The sequence below is a fragment of the Nicotiana tabacum genome, chromosome 20, assembly GCF_000715075.1.
Source record: "Nicotiana tabacum cultivar K326 chromosome 20, ASM71507v2, whole genome shotgun sequence".
NCBI classification, from domain to species: domain Eukaryota; kingdom Viridiplantae; phylum Streptophyta; class Magnoliopsida; order Solanales; family Solanaceae; genus Nicotiana; species Nicotiana tabacum.
This window is the reverse complement of record NC_134099.1, coordinates 81637436-81648868: the sequence shown is the minus strand read 5'-3', so window position 1 is coordinate 81648868 and position 11433 is coordinate 81637436.

The following is an 11433-nucleotide window of genomic DNA, read 5'->3' as shown; positions in this document are numbered from 1 at the left end:
TAACACCTTCTCCCGGTTAACAGAATTCCTTACCCGGATTTCTGTGTTTGCGGACTGTAAAACAGAGTCAATCTTTCCTCGATTCAAAATTCGAACCGGTGACTTGGGACACCATAAATCATCCCAAGTGGCGACTCTGATCTTAAATAAATAATCTCGTTTTGATTGTCACTTAAATTGGAAAAAACTCCTTTATCCCTTTCGAGAGTAGTAAAAAGGAGGTGTGACAGCTCTGGCGACTCTGCTGGGGAAATAAGAACCCAGAATCTCTGGTTCAAGGTTTAGAATTTGATCTTAGAATATCTTTTATAGTTGACTTTATTTATTATTTGATTTTTATATGTTTGAGCCTAATGTGGTAATTGTCGCTTTTTACCGCTATTGTTTGGACTGTATATAAATTGTTACGAAACCCTCTTCTCTCTGAATCTTCTAAATCATCTGGGAAGTGTGCACTTCGTGTGACTTCTCTTCTGTTAGAGTCATATCCCAATTTTAGAACGAGGTTCGGACAAGTTGCAAAGTCGGTGAAGCTTCTGTATTTCCGGTACGCTGCCCTCCCCCCCCTGCTCGAGTTGTCCGCTCAGGTAAGCCAGGTCTAGAATAAATAAACCCAGGTTTTTAAACCTAGAATAACATAGCCTTATGTCGGATCCCTGGTAGGAACACTTGTTTTCATCACGTGCATTTGACTTTGGGGACTCAACACAGGGGTTGGGTCCATCTAGGACAGACGTACCCAAAATAACAGACCATCTTGATGCATCCTATGTGCTACATGTTGCATTTTTTCAAGGGTAAAAGGGTCATCTGGCGAACCAATGATAGTTGAGGGCAAACGAAAAGAAAAAAAAAAGGTGAAATGTAAAAAAATAAAGCAAGTAGGGCTCAGTTATGTTTTCTTTCACATTTTTTTAAAGAAAAAGACAAAAAAATGAAAAAAAACAAAAAGATTTTGCACTTTCCCTACCATCTTTTCAAAAAAAATAAAAAGAGGAAAAAGAAAATCCAAAAAGAGTTTACATATTTCATCATTTTTTCAAAACAAAAGACAAAATATTTTTTTCTTTGAATTAGTTGTTATTTTTATTTCTCGCCCGTATCCAATTTGCCCGAACTACGCATACCTAATTCTCGTCTTTCGGGGCGTGATACGTAGGCAACCCACATAGGGTCTGGTCTTCCTAATAAATCTTAGGTTCTTGGCTTTGCGGGGTCTTATCCAAATTTCGCTTTTCTAGCCACCTTTTGGCCAAATAAGCTATTTTGCAAAAACAACCTCAATTATGTCTTGCATGTGTCCAATAGGGAGTGTTATTGTCTCACCTAGTGTTGGTTTGAGTTTTTCTCATACAAGTGTGGGTCTATTTACCGGGGTTTGAGCATGACAAACATCTCGTGACCATCCAGTCAAGATCGCTCATTCAGGAGTTGCTTTAGGAGATTTGTTTTAGTTTTTATGTTTTGAGTCTCGTCTTTTACTTTTAGTTTTGTACAATAATGTCGAGTCTTCTGTTATTGTACTTTCTACTTTATATTTGAAAAAGTATGTTGTAACTCAAAAATCCAAAAAAAAGAGGTTTCGCGTTTTATATTTCTGTTAGAAGTTTTCTTTAGAATACTAATTCTTTTAAGGTGGTTTTCCTTTAGAAAATCAATATCTAGAACTCAAAATAAAAATTGCTATTATATTTCCTTTTAGTACATTAAGACTAAAAATTCAAAAAAAAAAAAAATTTCTTTTAGTACCTCTTTAAAAGTTTTCTTTAATGTATTAATTCCAAAATCCAAAAAGATTTTTTTTTTGAGGTTCTTCCTTGGGAAATTAATGAAAAATGAATAGAAAAAAATTCTTTTTATTTTTGCTATAACTTTAGGATATTGTACATAAAAGGAAAAAAAATAACATACTTTATCTTTAAAGTTTCTTTCTTAGGTAATCAAACTGAAATCAAAAAATATTGTTTTATCTTGTTCATTTCTCGTTTCTAAATCTTTCTTCAGGGATATCAAATGAAAATTCAAAATATTTTTCTTCGGTTTATTCTTTATAGTTCCTTCCTAAAAAAAGGTCAAAAAATATTTTTCTCTTCTAGGATTTTTCCTTAATAGAGTATTTGTTTCAAAAAGAAAAAAAAAGGAAAAAATCTGTTAAACTTGAGTTTAGAATAGGTTATAGAACATTAAGTCTAGAGAATAAAAAAAAGGATTTGCTTCTTTTATATCTCTTTTCTCATCAGAGTAGTCATTAAGGTAAGAAAGAAAAGAAGAAAAAAATGAAAAAAGAAATTGAGAACGTTAGTTTGTTTATTCTATTCCCTATCTTCCCGAACTACGCAAAGATCTGATTCATGCAACGTCATGATGCGTAGGCAACCCACATAGGGTTCGATCGAATTATTTTTTTATTTTATTAAAAGAAAAAGGAAAAAAAAGAGAGAAAAAAAAGAAGTTGAAGTCATGGCATGTGAGAAATGAGAGGAAAGAAAAGAGCGATAATAAATAAAAAAAAGGGAAGGAGAATGAGCAAGCAAGTGCTAGAAAAGAAATGAAAAGAGGAGATTGAAATGAATAAAATTGGGATGATGCCAAGTGACCTTGTGACCCTCGAAGTCATTTTTGAACCGTTAATTGTTGCTAGGTGCATTGCACGCAATGTGATATTTGCAGCTGTTAAATGCCCTAATGCTAACAGGATGATCCCATTTTGTTCCTTTTGTTATCTTCATTGAGCAGAAAGGTGGTTGGTTTGTGGTTTTTAAGTAACTCGTCCATACAACACAAGGTTAAAGAGCAAGGTAGCCATGGCTAGCAAAGACTTGGACATAGGGATTATTGATCTGGCTAAGGGAATTGTTGAATCAGAATCTGAATTGAAAAAGAGGTCTTAAGGTTGAAAGGACAGATGGTCGAAATATACCAAGCCTGGACTAGTGGGCGTCCTCCACCATCAGTTCCTACTGACTATACTGAAAGCCTTGTCGACGTTCCGCCACTCTCACAAGTCCTGGATATCTCCTCATAACCTTTTCACACTCCACCCCCCATAACCACCTCATATCCCATTCCTTTGACCACTCATGTTTTTTGTGGCTCATCCACATGGTATCTTTCTTCGATCCTCTAGCGAGAATGTGTTCAAAATCCCCAATGCCTAACACTATGCTCCAGAACAAATTTTTAAGGTCTTAGGTCCATACTCTTACGCTCCTCATTTTGAGCCTCCCGGTGAGACTAAAAAGCCTGCTAAGACAGTGCAACAAGATGAGATATCCAGGAAGGTGAAAATCTTAGAGAAGTCTTTAAGAAACATGCAAATGATAGAGAGGCAGATGAGCGTGTCTTAAAAAGATTTGTGCTTGTTTCACCGCGTCCAGTTACCTGCTGGGTTTAAGATGCCAAAGTTTGATTTGTATGATCGGCGTGGAGATCCAGTAGCCCATCTGAGGGGTTATTGTAGTGAAATGAGAAGCATTGGCGGGAAAGATGAGTTGCTGATGGCGTATTTCAGTGAGAGCCTGACTGGGGCAGCTTTGGAATGGAATACTTGTCAAGATATCGGTAAGTGGCATACATGGGATGACATGGCTCAAGATTTTGTGTGACACTTTCAGTACAATATAGACATTGTCCCAGACCGCTCCTCCCTATCTCAAATGGAAAAGAAACCCAAGGAAAGTTTTAGGGACTTTATGCTCAGATGGAACGAACAAGTTGCTCGGGACAGTCTTCCCATTGATAGAAAAGATGTTGCTGAGCCCCGCCAACGACAGGATCCAGTGATCATTCCTTCTAAACACTTTCAGTCTCAATACCGACCCCATGAATATCCCCGAGCTCCACATAATCCACCCCAGTATTATCCTCCGAACAACATCCGGCCATCTATCTAACTACTGGGTCACTCCAACAGGCGAGCGCGAGCACCACAAAAACTTCACCAGCCTCCACAAAATTTTTAAGTGCCCTATAACCCACATTCAAGCCAAGGGTGTAGGAGGGAACAAAGGCTGAAAGATAATTTTACACCAATATGGGGGTCCTATGCAAGTTTGTTTGAGAGATTAAAGCATTACGACATGATTGCACCTATTCCTCTAAATTATATAGACCCACGTGTGAGAAGCTTTGACCCTGCTAAAAGGTGTGAATATCATTCCAATGCCTAGGGACACAATGTTGAAGATTGTCGTGCTTTGAAAAGGGAAATAGAAAGAATGATTCAAGAAGGAATAATTGTGGTCCAAGACAGTAATACCCCAAGTGTCACGCAATAATCCTCTACAGGTACATGACAACGCACAAATTGTTGGGATGGTTGGCAATGACGAAGGGTTGGTCAAAGGACTCAAGGAACCACTTGGTGAAGTTAATGATATTGAAATTGGTAATGGTCTTAGTAACATTGATGTGGAACTCAGTGGCTAAAGATACCGAGCTTGGTAATTGGAAAGACGCTCCTTTCTTGGCTAGCCAGGGAGGAGTCTTGGTGGTTCATTTTGCTGTCATTTCTGTTGTCCGGGTTATTTCAGGGTTGTAAACCGAATATTGTCTTGTGCCTCAAACCCTTCTATCCTTTTTATATTGCCTAGTTTCTTTAGTCGTAGTAACTCATTTAGTGTTATCTAGGTTTGTTCCAGGGTTGTACCCCAGTTTATTTTGCTTGTCTTGTCATTCAAACCCTTTTTCACCGTCTGTCTAATGTAATTTTCTATTTTCTGTTATTTCTAGTCAGTGTTTGTTTAGTTCTCTTTTCCTTTTATAGTTCTTTTCATGATGACTCTAGTGACATGACATGCACGCATAATTCTAGGCCTGGTTTTAAAAGTTAGTTTAGTCATGAAGCAATTTTGAAGATGATAGGGGCATTTGAGGGAAATAAGTACATATTTGGACATTGTGAGATCATTTGAAGCCCGAACTGTGTGAAACTGGGGCAGATAGTTTGGGAAGTTAATGGGACGACAAAAATTTGTTACAAGAGAGTGTGTCCCAACGATTCGAAGTGAGCAATTTTGAGTTCAAGTACACCTCAATTTACAATATAAAGTCAAGGGAGTTTGCTCCAAATAGACGGAGAGTACCCATGGTGAAGAAGAAATCACCCAATGAGAGTTCTGTATTTGAAAAGACACTAAAAAGTGGAAAGCATATCAGTGATAGCAATGCCGAAGCTGTAAAAGAAATGTTGTGTGTGCTCCTCTTTTTTAATTTCAAGTTGCATGTGTTGTACTTGGTATTTTCAAGGATTGGAGGCCCTCTTTCAGCTACCCAAACACTTATACCACTCGATACCCTTTTTGAGCCTGATCCGATTTCTTTGACCTCTCCTCTTTTGGAATCAAGTTGGAGTCATGCGAAAAAAGAAAAAAAAAGTTTATGTCCCCATAGGTTTATTTTAAAAGGTTCATTCCAAAAGAAAAATTCAAAAAAAAGGGAAAATAAAAAAAAGAAAAAAGAACAGAAAAGAAAAAGAAAAATAGCAACAACAAAACGTATCTTTGTGAACTACGTTCGACCTGATTCTTGTCCCCACAAGATACGTAGGCAGCCTCACGGTTCGGTCGCACCAAATAAAATATTTCATAATCCCACGAAGTCGAGAGTGGGGCAATCTTTCTTGAAATTCCATCTCAAAAAGAAAAAGAAAAAAAATCAAATTACATTATTTTAGAAATTGGGGCAGAGTTTTTATAATGGATTCCAGAAGTTGTAGATAAATTAACCCTGTTGTCTTAGTTATTTTGAGCCTTTATGATATCCTTTCTTTCTAACCCTGTCCAAAAGCCACATTACATTCCGAAAAAGACCTCCCAGATAATCTTTGAGAGAGCTGAGTTTAGACATGCCAAGAGTATATGATGTTTTTTACCATGGTTAATGCCTTGTCATCTGCAGAATCATAGCAAATAAGAAGAAAAGAACAAAATGAGAGAGTCTTATTGGTGAAAACCTTCACACGCACCATAAGACGATGGTGAGTTGAGAGAAAGAACAAAATGAGAGAGGCTTGATGGTGAAAACCCGTCGGGCACTACAAGTTGAATGAGGATCGTGAATCAGAGTGGATAATCGGAGCATTGAAGCCCAGTTTCACGGTTTAGGGGTATAACAAGAGTTGAACATCAGACTTGCTTAACAGATTAGGCCACATGTGCATGTTATGGTCATTAGAGTTGGTATCCACATCTGATAAGTTTCTACTTTGTAGTTTTCTTGTTAGTAATCATCTCTTTCCATTGTCCTTTACTCTGTTCCTTTTGTCCTGTTTACTTCCTCTTCCTGAGTATGTTTGGTTAGAACAAGTGAGAAATTACTTCAAAATTTGTCACCAGCTTTCCAATTGCACAAAACGGGATCTGGCTAACACATCAAAGTGGCATAAGTCAGGAAAGAACAGCATGCGCATTGAGTTGGTAACAATCAACGTGCTTTGGGATTCATGTGAAATACAAAGGTTTGGTATATGTCAATTCACGAACAATGCAACAGATATAGGGTATTGGGTTTGAACGGATCAAGGGCATTTTCTGTGATAAGGTTGACAGAGAAAGTGGTTAACCAATAACAAGCAAGGTCTTCCAATTGAAAATCAACGTTATCATGGAAAGTGAGGGAGCAATAGACCTCAAGGCCAAGGCCAGTGATTTAAGTCAAGAAAGAATAGCATGCGCACTGAGTGGTTGGCAATTGAAATGCTTTGGGATTCATGTGAAACACAAAGGTTCAGTCTATGTCAATGCATGAGCACAATGCAACAGATAGAGGGTTTGGGTTTGAACGAATCAGAGGTATCTCCTGGGATAAGTGTGACAGAGAAAGTGGTTAGTCAATGAAAAAGCAAGGTCTTTTGAGTTGAAATCGAAGTTATCATGGAAAGTGAAGGAGCAATCGCCCTCAAAGTCAAGGCCGCAAACCAACCACCATGTTTAAACTCACAAATTTTCTTTGATTGAAACATGGGCAGGAAATTTTGTTTGTTCCGGAGAAACCCTCCATGAGGAAAGCAGGTACTAGATAGGCTCGGTAGTAAGTTTCTAGTACCCTCTTGGATGACGAGATTCAGTAAGTTGTGAGACCCTAGCAAGTGACAAGGTCTGACGAGAGTTTTACTTTTGGGAAGTATAATTTAGCATTTAAGTTTTTCACTTTTGAGATAAGACTTGGTTTTAAAATTTTTAAGGATAAGGGAATTTAGTTTAGAACTTATTTTGATAACAAGAATTGTGGGAATATCAAACTGGGGCAAAAAAATTTCTTTTGTTTTATTTGTTTTGTTGCAATTAGGCACCCACCTGGAGAACAAGGGAAAACAGCTCAAGTTTCAAAGGAAAGTGGGTCGAGTTCAGCAATCAAACTCCCACCTGGAAAACAAAAGGAATGCAATTCAAGTTTCAGAAAAAAGGAAACAATTCAAGTGTTGGTAATCAGGAGCCCACCTGAAGAACAAAAGGAAAAGCAGTTCAAGTGTTGGAAATTAGGAGCCCACCTGGAGAACAAAGGGGAAAGCAATTCAAGTGTTGGTAATCAGGAGCCCACCTAGAGAACAAAGGGAAAAGCAATTCAAGTGTTGGTAATCAGGAGCCCACCTGGAGAACAAAGGGAAAGCAGTTCAAGTTTTGGAAATCAGGAGCCCACCTGGAGAACAAAGGGAAAGCAGTTCAAGTGCTGGAAATCAGGAGCCCGCCTGGAAAACAAAGGGAAAGCAGTTCAAGTGTTGGAAATCAGGAGCCCGGCTGGAGAACAAAGGGAAAGCAATAAGTGTTGGAAATTAGGAGCCCACCTAGAGGACAAAGGGAAAGCAGTTCAAGTGTTGGAAATCAGGAGCCTGCTTGGAGAACAAAAGGAAGCAATTCAAGTTTCGAGGAAAAACAGTGCAAATGTTGGTAATCAAGCACCCACCTGGAGAACAAAGGGAAAGCAGCAATGTTCAAAGGAAGATATCAATCAGGAGCCCACCTGGAGAACAAAGGGAAACAGTTCAAGTCTCAAGGAAAAATAGTGCAAATGTTGGTAATCAGGCACCCACCTAGAGAACAAAGGGAAAACAGCAATGTTCAAAGGAAGACAACACAGGTTTCAAGGGAAAACAGTTTAAAGTAACAAAGGGAATACAATTCAAGTTTTAGTAACCAGGCGCCCACCTGGAGAGCAAGGGAATGCAGTTCAAATGTTGGCAATCAGGCACCACGTGGAGAATAAGGGAATTCACTTCAGAATGCAATTCAAGTCAGCAACAAAAGAAGCTCGCGGCAAGAATGCGAGTCAGCAGTCCGAGATAATTAATAGAAGTTAGTCACAATCCCGAATAAAAAAAGGTAAGAAGTGAATCCAAATGCATAAGTTGATGAAAGATGTGAGCTGCTCAAGACATGACTGAAGTCACAAGCACGGTGTGTCCGGTTTTGATCCGAAAAACTGAAAAAGAATGAACTAGCACCTACAACTAGCAAGCGTCAAGGTTCAAATAACAGGAATCTTGTAACTCATAGTTGACAGGCTTAGCTAGTCTTTTTCATTTTTGATTTTTGATGTAATAACAGGACCATAGACCGGAACCTTGGTGGAATGGCACCTCGATCGACTCTCCACCTCGGTATACTCCATCATCTCACTCACTTCTGAACTACACATGGCCTGATTCCTTTATAGCCAAGGATATGTAGGCAGCTCAGATACAAGGGCTCGGTCACTTTCTCCTTTCTTTTAGCTTTTGATCTCTTTAAATAAGGGTCAGGTCAAAAAAATCAGTCTAGTCGTTCTTTGTCTGAAAACTCTTCGTGTTTCCAGTCAAAGAGGGGCAGCTGTAGACATGTGATTTTTGACCCTCCCCAACATTTTTTATATACTTTAGCTTGTTAATATTTAATTTAGGCCTAATATCGCTATTTCAATTAATTTTGACTCTTTTACTTTATTTTATTTCAAGAAAATAAAAATTACGAAAAAAATAAATTCATTAATGTTTTGTAGTCATTTTTAATCTTGAAAAATACCAAAAATAGTTTTGTTTTAACGGTCAGTCTTATTTTAATAGTTATTTTACTTAATTAGGATTAATTAATAAATGAGATTGCATTTTTAATCTCGTTCGCGGGGAAAGAATAAAACTTGGGCTCGAGCAACCAATTTTTAGGCCTAATTTTTAGACCTAGCCCATAATTTCTAGGCTCATGCCCCCTAACCTAACAAACCTACAAAAATCTAGACCTAGACTCTACAATCAGCTATATATAGACTAACGCCTAAATCAATGAAAAGATATACAATCAACAAAAAGAGAATACACAAAAATACACATTAGACCTAGAGACCTAAGGGACCTAAGACCCTAAGGCTGTTATCAGCGCCATTTTTATCTAGACCCCACCCCTTTGAAACCCATCTTCCTCACACCCCATCCCCTTTAAAAAAGCAGCGGCAATACACCCCAAAGACCCCTCCTCTCCAAGACCAGCACCTCCAGACCTCCACGCCAAAGAGCCACCCTTAATTCCTCCATAGCCACATCCTTATCACCATCTCCGAAACAGAAGGTCGAACTCCCTAAGCTTCCCTCACCTGTCGCCGGATTTGATCACCGGTGGGTCTGGTCGACCATTCACGACCAGTCGTTGAACACACACCCCTGCTCACCGTTGCCAAGCTCCCATATCCCATATCTCACTCTTACTGAAGAAGAAAACATCAAACCTAGACCCCAAAAACAAGGACTCGTCTTCCTCTGAGCACACACAACAGACAGTAAGAACAGAGGAAGTAAACGTACGGGGTTTGTGTTTCATTCTGATTTCAAATTCGAATCCTTTCGATTTTTATGTCGACTTCTGGTTTTCTTCTGATTTTCGATTTGGATTCCTATCTGAGGTGTTAGTCAAGGTCGATTTTTGTTGGTTCAAGTCCCTGTAGTGATTTGTTTCTGTTTTCGTTCAAATTTTCATTGCCGGATTCATGTGTACTTGCTGATTTTCACATAGTGAAAGAGTTGGCCATGATTTCGTTTTTGCTTGTGTATACTGCTCAGAGGAAAATTTCTTATTAAAGAGAACTCTCTTTAAGCCAAAACCTTTTGAATATCGAGTAAAAAGAAACACAGGGTTTAAATTTTCTATTCTATTATGCTCTTATTTTCTGTTTCTGTTGATTTTGCATAAGTGTCATGTTTTGTCCCTTTGTATTTACAAGGTGACAACTAATTTGCACAAATGGGATACCGAAATGGACTTACAGAGTTATTACAATGAAGAAAATACCAAGATTTTTTGTTTTCTTTTGAGACAATATCATTTCGAGAAGAACAAAATCAAAACGGAAACAGAGTTGGAGTTTTAATATCGGAAGTCCATTGCTTGAGCTCGTTTGGGGATGAATCCGGGTTTGTTTGAGTTTTGCGGTGCTAAGTCGAGTTCCATCTACGGTTCGTCACATTTTTTAGTGTTAAACATTGAAACAACCAATTGTCCAGCTATATTAAGGTTCAGCTCTTTCATCCTCTATTCATTTTATGCAAGCTTGGTATTAATTATTTGTTTGGTGATATGATCCCTTTGATTTTGTAATTGATCTCTGTGGTTTTGAATTTGCTCGTTCGGTTATCTGCTCGTGTTTACTTGAATTGGTTATAGCTGAACATATTTTGTCATAGTATAGAATTGAGTCGCTATCCACCAACTAAACTATGTCAAATTAGATTAAAAGGGCTCGGGTGTGCATTTCATGTGACCCTGCCATCATTTTGAATAATAATAATGAAATAAATGTGCTAATTCCGAGGGTGCATTTCATGTGACCCGATTCTAATTTTCAACAAGGTTAAATAAAGCGTGTCGTGAACCACGGGTGCATTTCATGTAGCATGGCTTACAATGTATTTTAAATAACCTTGAAAATTCCTAAAATAAATAAAAGCGGTTTTAAAGTTAAAAATGCACATTGGTTTAAAAGTTTTTTAAAATCAGATAATTGAGCCAATAATAATAGTTGAGCGATCGTGCTAGAACCACGGAACTCGGGAATGCCTAACACCTTCTCCCGGGTTAACAGAATTCCTTACCCGGATTTCTGTGTTCGCGGACTATAAAACAGAGTCATCTTTCCTCGATTCGGGATTCGAACCGATGACTTGGGACACCATAAATTATCTCAAGTGGCGACTCTGATCTTAAATAAATAATCTCGTTTTGATTGTCACTTAAATTGGAAAAAACTCCCTTATCCCTTTCGGGGGTAGTAAAAAGGAGGTGTGACAGCTGGAAGGAATCTGTTTTGACACCATTCACTACGATTGAAATTGAGGAGGAACTGACACATGAGAGTATGAGCTTGATGAGTTCTGAAGGAAAATTGAAGGCTCGGAGTATGTATCTAATGAAAGACCACTCAATCTTATCAAAAACATTTTATAGATCAATCTTAAGGATCATGTTAGCAGGT